The 17109-nt window shown below is 37.5% G+C and overlaps 2 long non-coding RNA genes and 1 pseudogene across 2 annotated transcripts; 2 read left to right on the top strand and 1 right to left on the bottom strand.

The window, feature by feature from the left end:
- Window positions 1–10270: 10270 nt before the first annotated feature.
- On the top strand, window positions 10271–15909 carry LOC126630249 (ribulose bisphosphate carboxylase/oxygenase activase, chloroplastic-like; annotated as a pseudogene).
- LOC126630674 (uncharacterized) lies at window positions 10998–13716 on the bottom strand. Its single transcript, XR_007626073.1, has 3 exons — window positions 12400–13716; window positions 11874–12307; window positions 10998–11229 (listed from the first exon to the last, which is right to left on the bottom strand). It is a non-coding gene; the product is annotated as an uncharacterized LOC126630674 (long non-coding RNA).
- On the top strand, window positions 11819–12190 carry LOC126630675 (uncharacterized). Its single transcript, XR_007626074.1, has 2 exons — window positions 11819–11946; window positions 12116–12190. It is a non-coding gene; the product is annotated as an uncharacterized LOC126630675 (long non-coding RNA).
- Window positions 15910–17109: the final 1200 nt, after the last annotated feature.

Below are 17109 nucleotides of genomic sequence, written 5' to 3'. Positions count from 1 at the left end.
TTTAGGGGTGGATTCGGTTTAAATCGGTTCGGTTTTTTGCCAAAACCGAAACCAAACCGAAACCAAACCGAAATTTCGGTTCGGTTCGGTTCGGTTCATTTTTTTTTCGGTTTTTTTCGGTTCGGTTTCGGTTTTTTGTTTTTTTTTCTTTTCAAAAAATGAAAAACATTGAAATTTTAAATTTTAACATATCCAACACAATCATAACATAAGCATTCTAACTAGAATCAAAGACAATGAAAATAAATATTTAAAGTTGAACTAAAATCATCAATCAAGTCTTCCAAAATCCAAACTAACAACCTCACAACACAAAAATCGTACAAATGACATAGAAAAGTTAAATTGTATGATGTTGTTCAAATATCAGGGTTGTTTGCTTGTAACTGCATGTTAACAACTTGATTAGTAAAAGTAATACGTGGGTGGATTTATTTAGTGTGTGTTGAATTCTTTTCCATCACAAATTACCGAAGTAATCTACCCGAAATAAATGTTTATGGATTCTGTTACATGTTATATGAGAGTAGATTTGGAAAAGAAAGTTGGGGCAGAAGTAGACAGTGCTATGGAGATGGATGTAGGTACTTCAGGAGGAGGTTTGGTTCCGGAACCTTATATGGGGGAGAAATAATAGGTTAGGGTTTAGAGTTTTTATAGGCCTTTTTTTAATATTTTGAGCTTAAAGTTTGGCAACACATTGGGTTTAGCACATTTTAACTTACAAATTGGGTTTAGAAAATAATACCAAAACAAATAATTAAATAAAAATAATAATTTAATTAATTCGGTTCGGTTCGGTTTGGTTCGGTTTCTAGATCACTAAAACCGAACCGAACCAAAAGAATTCGGTTCGGTTCGGTTTTTTCAATTCGGTTCGGTTTTTTCGTTCGATTCGGTTTTTTTTGGTTTCGGTTCGGTTTGGTTTTCGGTTTTTTTCGGTTTTCGGTTTTTTGAACCCACCCCTAGTCTGATTTGCCTACTCTGTGTTTTTTTTTTTAAGTTAATGTTTTAATTCTGGAATTAAATGGATGTGACCTTTTCATGGAGAAATTTTTAGTTGTGACGGGAACACAAGTGGTACACCACATGTTTTAATAGGAATGGTAGGAAATTTTATTTTTTAAGTTATTAACTTTTTAGCACACATGTCCCACAATTTGTTTAATGACACATGATATACCACCTTATGTACCGATCACACTGAAAAATTTCTCATTTTCATGGATTTATGGATCAATGTTTAGCTAAACAATTATATTTGCTGTTATTGAGATATTTAATTTGTGGCATTCCTTGTTAAAAAAAAAAAAAAAAGAACACTTCAATCTGATAGAAAACTTGTTCCTTTTGACTCCTCCAATTTTTCAAATATGCACATAAAAGCATTGTTCAATGAAACAATTAGCTAACCCTTATTTTAAGACAATGAAAAGAAAAACAAATATGATCAGCTATAAATGAAATAAAATTCGACAAAAAATGGAGATTGCTGAAGGTTGAAAGGGGAAGGAGGGAGGAGATTGGGTGTGAGAGGGACTGGAAAACGGAACGTGAGACCTAATCAATTCTAATTAGGCTTTTTAATTATTATTATTTATTTTTTTAAAGAACGTGTTTAAATTATACAGACTAGCATATGGGCACATACAAATGTGTAAGAATTTTTTTTTTTTTTTTGAAATAGAAGGAGAGAGGAAGAGAGTAATAGAGAATGTGGGAGTGAGAAGTTTATTTTTTATTTTTAATTAGAGATATGTTAGGATTATATGTAGGTGAGGTTTTGAAAAATAAAACAGTAAAATTTGATTGTGTGAAATTACATTCCTGCCCCATGTTTCTTATTCATGTTCTATTTTAATTAGAATATTAAACTGGTAATTTCATAGGATTTTTGTTGACAATGAGTGTTTTATTAATTAGTAGAGATAATAAAATTAAAACTAAAGATGTGGCATGTCCACGTAAATTGCCACATAAGGTAGTATGAAAATTATGACATAATAATGGAGAGCATTTTTGCTCATTACCATAAAATATGGTGTATGCTCACCATACATATAATTATTTGCCAAGTGCCCTTTCACTTAACCTTGTTAATTTTTTTTCAAAACTCAAAAAGTAACATTTAACGTGAAAGTTAACTAGAATTATATGAAATGACACATGGCATATGATCAGGTGTATGTTGAACATACACCATAGTTATAGTGGTGAGAAAAAATGCGGTAAGAGTAGCATTATTTAACATACTTATATTAGTATTATAACTGACAAACATAAGTTTTCTCCTTTACATGTAGTCCCAATCAATATACAAGATTAGAATGGAACATAGGTTTTCTCATGTCGTTTTAATGAGTGAAAATTTGAAATAGTCTATATATGTCTTCATGTGATTAAAGATTTCTACTTGTGAAATTGAGTTGTGTGGTCGTGTTAACTGTTAGAAAGCAATCATGATCCCGATCATAAAAGGCCTAGAATAGGCGGGTAATCAGTAATTAATATAATAATTAGTTTTGTAGAATGCGTATTCCATCAAAATGATAGATTCACTAACACTAAGAGTTTATTTATACTTTCATTAAGTATAACATAAGATTTTGTGGTATCCACTAATGTAAATATTTTAAATTGAAAATCAAGTTCATTCATTGTATTCATATAGAGTCAAGGAGTGTCGCAGTAAAAAATCATCAAAATCGGAGTTAAAATAACCATTAAATTGTGATTTTTCGTTGATAACTGTCTAAAAGTTTTGTCCCGTTACTTGATCTCTGAATGTTTGTTTTTTGTAATTTTTGGCGTATGAGATCTCAAAGTACATACAAACATATTTGACGGTTGGATCGTTGAAACTAGTTTCGTAGAATGCGTATCCCATCAAAACAATAGATGATTCACTAACACTTAAGAGTTTATTCATACTTTCATTTAGTATAACATAAGATTTTGTGGTATCCACTTGTTTAAATATTTTAAATTGAAGATCGAATTTATTCATTGTATTCATATAGGGTAAAGGAGTGTAGCTGTAAAAAAAACATCAAAATCAGAGTTAAAATAACCGTTAAATCGTGATTTTTCATTGATAACCGTCGAAAAGTTTTGTCCCGTTACTTGATCTCTGAATGTTTGTTTTTTGTAATTTTTGGCGTATGCGATCTCGAAGTATATACAAACATGTTTGACAGTTGGATCGTTGAAACTAGTTTCGTAGAATGCGTATCCCATTAAAACAATAGATTCACTAACACTTAAGAGTTTATTTATACTTTCATTAAGTATAAATTGAAGATCGAATTCATTCATTGTATTCATATAGGGTCAAGCAGTGTAGCTGTAAAAAATCATCAAAATCGAAGTTAAAATAACCATTAAATCGTGATTTTTCGTTGATAACCGTCGAAAATTTTTGTCCCGTTACTTGATCTCTGAATGTTTGTTTTTTGCGATTTTTTGCTGATGCGATCTTGAATCGTATACAAACAAGTTTGACGGTTGGCTCATTGAAATTAGTTTCGTAGAATTTGTATCCCATCAAGTTCAATGGTGTGTGTATATATTTATATATTTATCAAGTAGATTTAAATTTATTTTTTTTGTACGTATAACACTTAAGAAATTGAATGGTATGTATATTTACGCCGATCCAATGGTCACCAATTTTTAATATTTAATTTAATATATATATATATATATATAATTATTATAGTTTTTAAGGGTATAAAATTGTTAAATTAATATATATAATTATTATAGTATTTTTTTAGGGTTATAAAATTATAAAATTAATATTTTGCTTATCGTGTATCGTGTTACCCACGTGTATACCCGAACCAACCCGTTATCTTAACAGGTGCTTATCGGGTTACCTAATAACGACCCGATTCGTTATTGTGTCGACCCGAACACCTGTTAATTTCGTGTCGGGTTATCGGGTCGTGTCAGGAATTGCCAGGCCTACTCACAATCGACATCGGGTTTCAAAATATTTAAAAAAACTAAAATCTATGTCGCTCAGAACCGACACAAGCTTTAAAATATTTAAAAACAATAATTAGTGTCGCCTAGAAGCGACACCAATACTTTATGTCGTTTAAAAGCGACATTGTTTTGTTTAAAGCGACGCCAGTATTTAAAATTATTAAAATATATGTCGGTTATAAGCGACATTAAATGTTTACGTCGGTTTAAAAGCGACGTAAACATTTTATGACGCTTATAAGCGACAGTAAATCCGACATCATGTTCAATTAGTGTCGCAACTGTCTTATGCGCCACTACATTATATTAAATCGACACCACCTATTAACATTATAAGTCCCTTTTGTAGTAGTGTTCCTTCCTTTCTTGTATGGTAGAATTGCAGGATCAGCTGCTTGTTTATAGGGAACTCTCTGTATAAAGTTAGTAGACTAATATCAATACCATCATTCTGGCCAATTCTATTCCTCAGTCATTGGATTATATTTTACATAGTATCAGAGCAGGGCTTCCCTTAGCTCTGCTCTGCCACGCTTCCGTCAGATTTTCTCGTGCCTATATAGCAAGCTTTTTCTATTTTTCATTTTTCTTGTTTTGTGTCGTCAATCCTAGCCATGGGTAACGTCCAAAGCTTGGATGGAGGCAAACCAAAAACCTCTAATCCATTTTTTATTCACATCCTTGTTTCCAATGGAGAAGATTATGTAACCTAGTGTAGATCACTCTCAGAGACGCGGTTTCAACAAATGCTTTCCATCATGAATAATAAAGCGACCAAGCCGTCGTCAACCGTTCCACAAGCTTATACCACAGGCAGTGAACCAATTCTGTCCAGATTTCTAGTGCACTCTCGTCAATGGTTAATCGATAATGGAGTAACATACCATATCACGTCTTCCCCTCATTTGCTTGACTCCACCAAAACCTCATTGCCACCGGTTGTATTACCTAGTGGAGAAAAGGCTCCTATCACTTCTATTGACAATTTGTCTTTAAATTCATACATAAAATTGAGAGATGTTTTGGGTGTACCTAGTTTCAAAGTTGATCTTATGTCGGTTAGCAAAATTACAAAGGGTTTGAGTTGTTCGGTGACATTTTTTCCATATTGGTGTATTTTACAAGACTTGGCTACAAAGAAGACGATTGGTCTGGGAAAACAACGCTGGGGACTTTACTACCTTGTGGCGTTGGCTACTCAACAATCCTTCTCCAACAATAAACCCTCTTGTAATCTTATAACTATTTCTTCTGATTTGTGGCACAGGCGTTTGGGTCACAATTCTTCCAATCGCTTGGAATTTCTATCCAAAACTTCATTAAAATTCCCTTATTCTCATACTACAGTATGTGATATTTGCCCTTTAGCCAAACAAACACGACTTCCATTTGGTACAAGTTCCCTATCTACTTCTAGTCCTTTCTTTCTTATACACTGCGACATTTGGAGACCTCATAAAACCACTTCCCTCTCTGGAGCACATTATTTTTTAACTATTGTCGGCGATTTTTCTAAGTATACATGGGTGTTCCTAATGCACCATAAATCCGAAACACAAGGCAGTCTTAAGTCTTTTTTTGCCTTCGTTCAAACATAATTTAATTCCAAAATACAACAAATCCGAGTGGATAACAAGGGTGAATTTTATTCTTTGCGACATTTTTTCCAAGATAATGAGGTCATTTACAACATTCATGCGTTTACACACCCTAACAAAATGGGGTTGTCAAACAGAAACATAGGCATCTTCTTGAAACCGTCAGGGCATTACTTTTTCAAGCCAATCTACCCCTTCGATTTTAGGGAGAGGGTGTCTTCACTGCTACCTACATTATTAATCAACTTCTCACTCAAATCCTTGCCAAGAAAACACCCTTTGAGAAACTATATCACAAACATCCCTCTTACACCCATATGCGTGTTTTTGGGTGTCTTGTATATGCCACTTATGTTCACCCCACTTCTAAATTTTCGCCCCACGCCTTTCTCGGTTATCTCGCTGGACAAAAAGCTTATCGTCTATACAATTTGGACACTGAAATTTTTTTTACTAATCGTGATGTTGTTTTCTTTGAAGAAATTTTTCCTTTCAGACTACCAATCCTGACCAACCCGTGGCCACCAATACCCATGCTCCAGATCCAACTACAATAGTCCCTCTTTTTCCTCCTGTGGTCCCAACCACATTAGACCCTATTATTCCACCTATTGTTTCTTCTTATCCATCCATGTCTGACACTTCTCCCTCTTCCTTAACTATTCCAACACATGCTCATTTAGCCTCATCTTCTCCTTCAATTACGCCGTCTTCTTCAGCCTCACCCTCTTTTACTTCATAATCATCTCATATTTCAGAATCTTTTGCTTCACCAACCAACCTCATCCCTCTACCTTTAGATGATTTTCCTTCTTCTCATATGCCACCCATTGTTATCACTTCTCCTACTCCATCTGAGTCCCCAGCACCACCATATGCTCCTTCTCTTTGCCAATCACAACACTAAAAACAACCTTATGTTCTTCTCAAAGACTTTGTCTGTTCGCAGGTGACTCTACCCCCAAACCCTTCGTCTTCACAGTCGCCTAGCCATTCACTAGGTACTCGTTATCCTCTTTGTAATTTTGTTTCTTACCATCGGTACTCACCCATGCATTTATCATTTATTGCCAATATTAGTAAGGATATTGAACAAACCTCTTTTGCAGAAGCAAAATCACATGTTCATTGGCAGCATGCAATGAACGCCGAACTTAAGGCTCTCCAATCCAATCATACATGGACCCTCACTTCCCTTCCACCAGGCAAACATCCAATTGATTGTAAGTGAGTCTATAAAATTAAGCGGCATTCAGACAGTTCCATTGAGCGTTACAAAGCTCGACTTGTCGCCAAAGGCTTCACTCAAACTGAATGCATTGATTACCATGACACCTCACCCACAGCGAAAATGATCATTGTGCGTTGCATTCTTGCCATTGCCTCTGCTCGTAACTGGCCACTTAATCAACTCAATGTTAACAATGCATTCCTTTATGGCGACCTTCTTGAAGAAATTTGCATGACACCTCCTCCGGGACTTCGACGACAGAAGGGAGAACCTAGTGTGTCGCCTCAACAAGTCCTTGTATGGCTTAAAACAAGCCTCACGTCAATGGTTTGCTAAGTTCACTGAAGCTGTTCAAGCGGTTGGTTTCGTTCAGTCGAAAGCTGATTATTCTCTTTTCACTTGTATGAGAGGTAAATCATTTATTGCTTTATTGATTTATGTCGATAATATATTGATTACTGGCAATGATGAAAATGCAATCGGTTCCCTCAAAAAATTTCTTCATTCCCAGTTTCGTAGTAAGGATCTTGGTGATCTCAAATATTTCTTGGGCATTGAAGTTTTTCGTTCGAAGAAAGGTATTTCTTAGCGAAAATATGCTCTTTATATTATTAAAGATGGAGGTATATTGGGTGCCCGACCTAGTTCATTCCTAATGGAGCAGGGAACCAAGTTGTCTAATACAGGTGAATTACTAAATGACCCATCTCAGTTTAGACGGTTGGTAGGTCGTTTGATCTATCTTACCATCACACAGCCTGATATTACATATGACGTACATGTCTTCAGTCGATTTATGCATGAGCCTCGTCGACCACATATGGAGGCTGCCCTTCGCATACTTAGATACCTCAAAAGTGCTCCTAGCTAAGACTTTTTATTTCCAGCCAATAATACATTGAAGTTGAGTGCTTTTTGTGACTCCAACTGGGAGAGTTATCCCATCACTCGAAGGTCTACCACTGGATATTGTGTATTTCTTGAAATTCCTTGATTTCATGGAGAACAAAGAGACAAAAAACTGTCTCACTCTCTTCGGCAGAAGCTAAATATTGGGCGATGACGGGAGCATGCTGCGAGCTCACCTGGCTACGGAGTTTGTTGCGTGACCTGCAGTTACCACATCCGGAAGCCTCATGACTTCATTGTGACAATGAAGCCGCACTACACATAGCTGAGAATCCGGTCTTTCATGAGTGAACGCAACACATCGAAACAAATTGTCATTTCATTAGAGACAAAATAAAAGATAGATCGATCACTACCAAGTATGTCACCTCCTCGCATCAACTATCAGATGTTTTCACGAAGCCTTTGGGTAAGGATTCTTTTTCAGTCATGATTCGCAAGTTGGGAGTTCTTGACATCCGCTCTCCAACTTGAGGGGGAGTGTTAGAAAGCAATCAGGATCCCTATCATAAAGGGCCTAGAATAGGCGTGTAATCAATAATTAATAAGTATATATTTCCTTCCTTTCTTGTATAGTAGAATTGCAGGATCAGCTGCTTGTTTATAGAGAACTCTCTGTATAAAGTTAGTAGACTAATATCAATACCATCATTCTGGCCAATTCTATTCCTCAGTCATTTGATTAGATTTTACATTAACGAGTTAAAAGGTTGCATAAAAAAGCATTGCTTAAGCGCTAATTAATTAATAACTTAATACGGTGCTAATCACTCATTTAAACCCGTTGTACTAGTTTGATTGCAAGCAATCCACCACTTGTACTAGTTTGATGAGTTTTACTTGCACAATCGAATTGTGTTATGACGTGTTAATGGGTGAAATGGTCAATAGGCTTGAGGTATGGGCCAGGCCAGGACTCTTAGAGGTTATTATCAGATGTATGAGGCCATGACTCTAGCTCATAGGAACAAAATAGCCAGCCCAATATGATCTGATCTAGGCCTTGAACTCAATAAACATTTTTTTTTCGTCGAAAGACTCTCTAAACATTTTGATTGACTAAACTTTGTGCCCTAGGCTCCTATCATAACGCAAACATGTTTGTTAAAATTCTTCCACAAATCCATTTTTTTAAGGAAATGAATTGTTGCTAGTCACAAACATTTTATTCATGGTGCACCTCATTTCTCCATGCATTTTTTTCTTTCTGTAACATGGAAGAAAAAGAGAAAAAAAACACTAAGGAACAACTAGCTTAGCTTTAGCGACACTAGAGTAGTCATCGGAAAGAGTTTGAACTAAACAGGGAGGAGGCTCCACAAGCTCTTGAAAATTCATTGCACTATACCCAACTTGGCCAACCCGTCAACTGCAAAATTACTCACTCTATGAACATGCTACAAATTGCAGCTCCAGTTCTCTTTGATTAGAATTCTGCACCCTGAGACAAGACCGTAGAGAGGATGATTAAGGCTAGGAGAACCATGAATGAGAGAGACCACCAAAGCAGAATCAACCTCCAAATAAGATGAGAGAAATTTCTACTACAACTATCTTAAAACTCATAAAACAAAGCCCAAAGCTTAGCATGGAGAACTTCCCCAACTCTTTTTTTAGCAATAATATCGATGATTCAATTACCTTGTTAATATCTAATTAATCCTCCAATTTCAATCACCCCGTTAATTAGAACCAAGCCTATCACCCATTCACATTTAATGTGAAGTCCTAAACGGAAGAGAAACCAAGCCAGGAGAACTTGAACATGATTGTGTTCCATAACCTCCAACCGGAATTAGCAAGACCTCTCCATGCATTTCCATTATAAGAAAACAACAAAATAAAACCCCACAATAATAGACATGGGCTTTCCCAGTTTCTTCGATTCTCTCAATTCTGTGGCCAATAAATTGTCCAATTTTTACTTTTTTTTTTTGTTACAAAAATTGCCTAATTTTTTGTGTGTAGAAGAAGAGAGCTTAAACACTACCCTCAAGTACCAGGAAACGAGTCAAATGACTGAGTTTCCATGCACTCTTTGTTTGACACGTGTCATCAAAGCAATCTTGATTCTATGATCTCAAACCATTCAACAAGCAAATCCAAAGGGTATCAAATTCTGTACACTCATAAACAAGTACCATAAATACAAACCATTTCTCATTTCTTTTCCCTCCAAAACACAAGAATAGCATACTGTGCTTGCAGGCAACCAGGAGTGCCCCCTCTTCTCTGTTACTCACACTAGAAAACAACCGTTCCGACGGAGATCATGGCCACTGCTGTATCTACCATTGGAACTGTCAACCGAGCACCGGTATTACACCTTTTCCGCCTATTTTATGGCTTAACTCTTTTTTTGTGTGTTGTCAATCACCTGCTTAGAAGCTAAACAGTAGTTGGTTGTCCTTGATTATATTTAGTTACCTACTTAGGGTAATGTTTTGTCAGACGTATGTTTTCAAGTCTTCTAGATAAATACTTATGTTGTCCTATGAATCCAAACTACATATACAACCAAGAATAGAAGTTATCCATACCCATGCGAGTTTGGGAAACAATTAGGCATGGGTTTGTGAGTTTGGAAGGTGATCACAATAATACGGGTTGCACTTGAGCCTGAATGGCTCTAGGAGCAGTGCTTCAGTTCCAAGCTCAACCTTTTTGGGAAGCAACTTGAAGAAAGTGAACTCAAGGTTCACCAGCTCCAAGGTTTCCTCCGGAAGCCTCAGGATTGTCGCAGAGGTGGAAGAAGAAAGGCAGACCAACAAGGACAAATGGAGAGGCCTTGCATTCGACACCTCCGATGACCAACAAGACATTACAAGAGGAAAGGGTATGGTGGACTCCCTCTTCCAGGCACCTCAAGGAGCCGGAACTCACTTTGCCATCATGAGCTCTTATGAATACATCAGCACGGGGCTTCGCCAGTAAGTTCATAGATCATATATGTTCTTATGAATATTTCACGTTGCCAAATCCACGACCGATATAATTGTCCCCAAGTTTCGGGTTATTACAGTTAACATGGTAACGAGATGGTTCTTGAATAGGTACAACTTTAACAACAACATGGATGGTTTTTATATTGCTCCCGCTTTATGGACAAGCTTGTTGTTCACATCACCAAGAACTTCATGACCCTTCCTAACATCAAGGTAAATATCACTATCAAAGATGTAACTATGACACACCCTGACCGGAGTCGAGGCATGTTGATCAACACCCGAAGATGACGTAACCAAAAGGGAAAGTGAAGCATAAAAATATGGATAAATTAAAACCAAAGCTAACATTTATATAATCTAAAATTGAGAGTGCGCAGTAGAGGGAAGAACTCATAAAACACAAGTGTTCAGAGCATAGATGACATAAAAGTGTGCAGTCGAAACTAGTTAAAGTGCTTATTACACAACAGGAAAAGCTCCTACATTTATTTAGGGGTATGTCATAACCGCCGGATATTCCTCGTACGCCACAGAGTAATAAGCTATCAAAGTCCTAGAGGGGCGAAAAACAAAAGGGTGAGTGGGAAAAAACAAAGGTTTATAAAACACATTTAGTTTCTGAACATACTAGCCCCTCGCCGTAAAACATGTATAGTTTCCAGAAAATCATACTACGTATAAGTATGAAATCAATTGTAAATCAACAATAAATCCAGAAATACGCTAAATCACAATATCTCAACAGTAGCATAATAAAATCAGGTGCTCATCAATCTATGCTAACACACGAGTCATGTAGAGGGGATCTGACATGAACAGAACTGGGTGTAATCATAATATACGCTTTAGTACTACAATCACGTGAAGACTAGTGCTAGGCGCATCACATACGAATCGGAGTTGCCTAGGGCAGCCTATATGACATGATTGGCACCTACAATGGATCCAAGGTGAACATGTGGTGCGATGTGTACATACACATGAAGCCTGACATTGGCCCGAGCGAGTACTACACAGGTGCAAGCATGCATGATCAGCAAGTATAAAGCGTATGAACATGCCATGACAATATATAAATCTCAACAATATAATGGCATTTTTTAAATTAAATAAAACATGGCATGATAGGCGTAAATCAATCCAAAAGCACTTGTGGAAACTATAAAACTTTATATATAAAAACAAATGTCCACTCACTGATACATCAATGGATCGTAGCCTCCTAGCCTTATTTGTCCTCGTACCTCCTTAGGGTAAGTCTCACCTATATGTGAAAAATAATTAATTAATTAAGACCTACACAGAACGACTAGGAAAATCCCCCATAGTTTGCTCAACGGAGGGTTTAAATATACGAAAACATTCTACTTGACGTTATGGACTTGTACACATCAAGCACACGCTGGCTGATAGCCAGACGCACCCTCACTCGCCGCGAGGATACGGCCACATGTGCAAGCCACTCGCTTGACAAACAGATAGATTCCAGGGATTCTGATGGAATATTCCATTAAGTCTAACGGCGTCAGAATATTCCGTTAACTTTAACGGAATATTCTCCTTCTTATTCGATTGATCTCCGTTGTCCGCCGTCGTCTGGTTCACTGGAATCTGGAAAAATTCACCGATTTCTGGAAAAATTTCAAAACTTTTTCATTTCTCAACCATTTTCAACGTACATTATATGGAAATGAAGCCCAGGAAGAGGAGAACAAGTTTATACCTCTTGAAAGTCCAAAAGGTAGACAGAAATGGATCAAAACTCAAGACTCTCAGCCCTAATTTTTGTTGTCTCAAACTCGTGGGTTTCCTCGTTGGCTCCACTTCAAAACTAGGCTAATGGCCTTGGGGAGTTGCCTAGATGCTTCCAAACCTCCCAAAATCTTGTAACTCGAGTAGAAAAACGTCAGGGAAAACTCCACTTGAGTCGAAGCTCCGAGTTTGAAGCTCAAAACTCGTTTATTTTAATATCAGTTGGTACGGATGGGTTCGTGAGGATGAGTGGAGCACAATGGTGGTGCTTTAAGGGTCGATATGTGAGGTTTGATGTTGGTGTGTGCAAGGTTCTAAAAAACGCTAGGCGCTAGTAGGGCGGCTAGGCAGGGTCTAGGCAAATTTAGGTAAATTTCTTGTAAATAAGTTCATATTGACACTTACAAAAAATTATACTTGTATGAAATCCATGGATAAGATAATAAACGAATGATAAAATGCAAAAAGATTATCCAACAATGTCTCTCCGATAGATAGAATTTTTTTTTATATTTTTTTAATGAATTAGATGGTATAAGATGAAAATTCATATTACTTAATAAATATTTTTTAAAGATTATTTATTATATAATGAACTTAAAAAAATAAAAATAAAAAGTAATGGTGTAATCTGTAACAAAGGTTGGGCACTCTGCACCAAAAAGGGAATGTGGGGCACACCACACCAATATTCAATGTATGATTGTATGTTATATGTCCCTGCAATTGATTAGAAAATTTAAAAAAATACAACAAAAAGTGGAGTGGACCGAGTGGTCATGTCTGTCTGTCACGTGGGGGAATGCGAATAGAGAGAAACTCATTTTGATCTTCTTCTTCCTTTCGTCTTCCTAAATGTAAAACGCAGAATTGCAGAACCATAACAAGAACACAGCCCTCTACAACGACAAAAACTCTAAAACTCCCAGACCGCCTAGGCCATCGAGTCGCCCGCCTAGGCCGCCCAAGCACCGCCTAGGCTGCCTTCACGCCCGCCAAATCCTCTTGCCGATTTTTCTCCTGATTATGGGCTAATCGGAGCGGCTGGCCACCGTGTAGCGCCTGTGCGCCGTCTAGGCTGCCGCCTAGGCCGATTTTTAGAACACTGGGTGTGTGTGTTGCAGAGGGAAGAGAGGCTCGGGTACGAGGGAGAAGAAGAGAGAGAGAGGCTTTTCTAATTGGCTAAGAAGAAGAGAGGGGGATTTTCTGATTGGTTGAAAAAGTGAAGGTGTCTTATTGGGGGAGAAAGTGTGGGAAAGTGTTTAATTGGTGTGCATGGGTAAGTCACGGACAGGTTTTAAAAAAAGAAAAAGAGATAAGGTTTTGTACAACTGAAATCACACGAAATCTAATGTACATTATCGAAAATAGTAGTTTCCAACACTGAATAATTAGCACATGCGTGTACAAATCTATCTGTTGTTAATGTATTTTAACTAAGCGTAACTTTTTTGTTACAAGTCCGATTCAGGTCTAAGTTGCGCTCATGCACTCGTAACAACGAGTATTATTTAATTATGATAGTGAGAAAAATAATTTAAAGCCGAATAACTACGTCCACGTCAGGTTCCTTTTGCCAAAAAGGACATAAACGTCAATTTACACACTGAGGGAGAAAATTACAAGGAAAATTAGGGACGGGTCGTCACAAACTATGAGTTTTTTCCGAAAATATATTAATTGTAGGAATTTAACTTGAATCATCACTTAATTTTGTTTGCAGGTTCCTCTCATCTTGGGTATTTGGGGAGGCAAAGGTCAAGGTAAATCTTTCCAGTGTAAGCTTGTCTTTGCCAAGATGGGAATCAGGTCAGTACATCTATCACACATCCTCTACGTCACTCAGTTTAAATTATCCATATGCTAGACTCGAAATGTCAACATTAGAAATTTAAGTAACTAACGAGTCGTTTGATAACCTTCTTTTTTTTTTCTTTTTTTTTTCAATTTTTGCTTTTGTTATCAATTTTTTATTTATTTAAACAGATAATTTCTTTAGTAACTTTTTTTTTAGAACTGAATTTTTTTTGGTAATTTACTTTAGTGAGTTTTCAAATTTTGGCTTGATATTTTGGTTTCCAAATTTTTTTTTTTACAAAAAAACCTTAAAACTGAACTAACTAGTTTATGGTCACTTGGTCAGATAAGTTTGCTTCTTACTGCCTAGCTTTTTGATGACATTTTTTCAGCCCTATCATGATGAGTGCCGGAGAATTGGAAAGTGGAAACGCAGGAGAACCCGCGAAGGTGATCAGGCAAAGGTACCGTGAAGCGGCCGACATTATCAAGAAGGGTAAAATGTGTGCACTCTTCATCAACGATCTTGATGCAGGATCTGGTCGGCTTGGTGGAACCACCCAATACACGGTCAACAACCAACTGGTGAATGCCACCCTCATGAACATTGCTGATAACCCGACAAACGTCCAGCTCCCAGGTATGTACAACAAGGAGGAGAACCCCCGTGTCCCAATCATTGTCACCGGTAACGATTTCTCAACACTGTACGCTCCTCTCATCCGTGACGGCCGTATGGAGAAGTTCTACTGGGCTCCCACCCGCGAAGATTGCATTGGAGTCTGCATTGGGATCTTCAGGAGTGACAATGTTGCTAAGGAAGACATTGTCAAGCTTGTTGACACCTTCCCGGGACAATCTATTGGTATGCTAAATGTTTTTCCTGTACCTTAAACAGCCTGACACGTTATATAATTAATCAGATAGTCAGACATTTTATGTCATGTCATCATACAATTTGACATGTTATGTTATCAAATAGTCATTCTGACCCTATGTCATGATTTTGCAGATTTCTTTGGTGCCTTGAGGGCTAGGGTTTACGACGATGAAGTGAGGAAGTGGATTTCGGGTGTTGGCGTGGAGGGCATTGGGAAGAAGCTTGTGAACTCAAAGGAAGGACCCCCAACTTTCGAGCAGCCGAATATGACAATCGAAAAGCTCCTCGAGTACGGAAACATGCTTGTCCAAGAGCAAGAGAATGTGAAGAGAGTTCAATTGGCTGATAAGTACTTGAGCGAGGCTGCTCTTGGTGATGCCAATTCAGATGCTATGGACAGATAGAACATTCTACAGTTAGATCCCTTGATATTCAGAGATCCTCTGTGGGAGGTTTGCATCCATTAGCTTGATTTGGTAAATTTACAAAATGTATTAGGGGTGTGTGTGTGTGTGTGTGTGTATTAAAGGTTTTATAATTGGTCTTTGTGCAGGCAAAGCAGCGCAGCAAGTGAATGTTCCAGTTCCTGAAGGTTGTACTGATCCAACGGCTAGGAGTGATGATGGAAGTTGCTTGTACACATGTTAAGTCCTTTTCTTTTAGGTTATAATTGGAGGGAGGGAGGAAGGAGAGAAGCACTTTTGTAAGGATGTTAAGGGTAAACAATTAATGTTGTTGCATTGTCTTCCTATGTTGGATTGGTGTAGTGTAATCTTGTATTTAGTCTTGTTGTGCTGCCTTATATCTCTATCGTTTCTCCCATGGACTTTCTTCCTTTGGTTAATATGAACCCGAATGTGAAATTATAAATTTCACTAGTTTATACTTTCACATATCTAAATTTTAATCTTAACATGTAAGGCCATATGATTGATTCAAGCTAGGTTTGATTTTCAGAAGGATCAGAATTAGGGAATTCAATTTTCTTTTTTAGGTCGGAAGGGAAATTGTTGCTCCATAAGCTGGGGTGCTTATAACACCAAAAGCGGAGGGTGGAGGGTTGCACCAGAGGCCGGACCACTTATAGCACCAAAGGATGGGGTGGTGGTAGCACCAAAAGGACTTGTTTGAGCAGGTTTGGACCGAAATGCTCCAAACACGGGCTTCTGACAAAACCAGATGAACCACCGAAAGGTGAAGATGAAGGACTAGAAGTTGTTCCTCCAAAAGTAGGCGTTGTATTACTATTTCCAAAAGTTGGTGACGATATTTATGACCGAAAGTTATGGAGGAAGGAAAAGGTGAAGAAGCTTGAGTTGCGCCAAATACACCAGTTGAAGTTCCTCCAAACATGGAACGACACCCCGTTTGCGAGCCAGATACACCAGTTGAAGTTCCTCCAAACGTGGAACTCCCTATTTGCGAGCCAAAACCAAAAGTCTTGGGAGCGAAAGGATTGTTACTTGCGTTGCAAGTCTGCCCAAATACCGATTGGGACCTAAACGGGCTGCTAGATGACTGCCCAAAAGGATTAGAAGAAGCCTACATCTTCTCTTACGATGTTATTTCAAAGGAGGAAGTAGGCTGCAAAAATTGACAGTACGTTATTGTAGCGTAAAAACTAAAATGTACGTTCGAATGTACATAATGAAGGGGAGTAGGCTCCGATGTTAAATTAATTAAACGACCTTTGCAATGAAATTTTTATTTAAACAAGGAAGATACGTTGTCACTTTCTCTAAATACCACAAGGCAGCTGCAATATCCAATATTTTCAAGTCGAAAAGGACTTCGTTTTCTTCAAAAGTTCTACAATGCACCAGTGTGTTAGACGCGGAATTTACATGGCTTAATAATTTCGACAATAACATGATATACGACTAATAATATTTTAGAGGTTGTGTTCTTGGTGTGTTTTAAGTTTTAAATGATTTTCTTATTGTTCTGCTGCGTTAATTGGTATCACCTCATACACGAGTGTACTGTAGAAAACCCCGTTTCTTC

The sequence above is a fragment of the Malus sylvestris genome, chromosome 7 (assembly GCF_916048215.2).
Source record: "Malus sylvestris chromosome 7, drMalSylv7.2, whole genome shotgun sequence".
NCBI classification, from domain to species: Eukaryota; Viridiplantae; Streptophyta; class Magnoliopsida; order Rosales; family Rosaceae; genus Malus; species Malus sylvestris.
Note: the sequence above shows the minus strand (reverse complement) of the source record. Positions and strands in the feature narration are given on the sequence as shown.